Genomic DNA, 1057 nt, shown 5'->3' with positions numbered 1-1057 from the left:
GCTCCAGATGAATGGTCATATTTATAAGGCTCTGAGCGATCTGGCCTCTAGCTAGGTGCTCAGCTTCCTCTTTCTGTTATATATATTTTTAATACTATTTGTTTGAACACATTTCTTTGCTGATTTAATAATTTTGGAATTGAACAAAGCTCTTCTTTGGAAAGTCAAATTCTGATAGCTACTTCCAGTGCATCACTTTTTTCACTTTTTTTTTCTTTTAACCAAAAGCCACTCACCCAAGTTCAAAAGGAAAATATTTGGTTACATTAATTTAGTATTTTGATCCAATATTTCTAAAAGAGAGAAAGATAATGTGAAAGCATTCGCCTAATGCTCACTATGGCAGCACATATATTAAAATTGGAATGATACAGAGAAGATTAGCAAGGCCCCTGTGCAAGGATGACACACAAATTCATGAAGCATTCCATATTTTTGAAGAATTGGTATGGTCACCAACAGAGAGAGACACTTTTGTTCCTTTGATGTGGCTCACGTGAAAGATGCCAATAGCAACACTTTGCCCCCGCCTTTCCAACATTTTTACTATTGGAAAAGTTGACAAACCATGGATTTCTCTTCCCCACAGAAAGGGCATATGCCTCACCATTGCTGGAGAGAGACAAGAGACTGATGGTCAAACAGAGCAGTGGGTATAATGGTCCCTAGGTAAGGTGATTGGAAGTCTCTACTTAATTAAAGATCAATACAGCGCACACACACACACACATACACACACACACACACACACACACACACACCAATCTCCAGTCACACAGGTAGCATTCCCCTAGGCATGTTCTGGAGAATATTGCTAGTAAGATTCTAAAAAAAAATTCTGTACCCAAGAAGATTCAGGTTAAATACACTGCAGTAGTCTCCTCACTGCAGGCCTTCTCAGAACCATTAATTGTGTATCTCGAAGGGAAGGATGAGGTTCTGTTGTATTTCCCCAATTTAGAAGAGTCCAAAAAGGAGATTGATGTTTCTTCTGTTCCATGGAAGACTTTTTAGGAAATGCTGGTCAAGAAAAAAATTAAGGGTGCCTGGGTGACTT

At 38.8% G+C, this 1057-nt stretch overlaps 1 non-coding gene across 1 annotated transcript; it reads left to right on the top strand.

Moving 5' to 3' along the window:
• The first annotated feature begins 330 nt into the window (after positions 1 to 330).
• On the top strand, positions 331 to 437 carry LOC111556506. Its single transcript, XR_002735956.1, has one exon. It is a non-coding gene; the product is annotated as a U6 spliceosomal RNA (small nuclear RNA).
• Positions 438 to 1057: the final 620 nt, after the last annotated feature.

The sequence above is a fragment of the Felis catus genome, chromosome C2, assembly GCF_018350175.1.
Source record: "Felis catus isolate Fca126 chromosome C2, F.catus_Fca126_mat1.0, whole genome shotgun sequence".
Classification (NCBI taxonomy): Eukaryota; Metazoa; Chordata; class Mammalia; order Carnivora; family Felidae; genus Felis; species Felis catus.
Note: the sequence above shows the minus strand (reverse complement) of the source record. Positions and strands in the feature narration are given on the sequence as shown.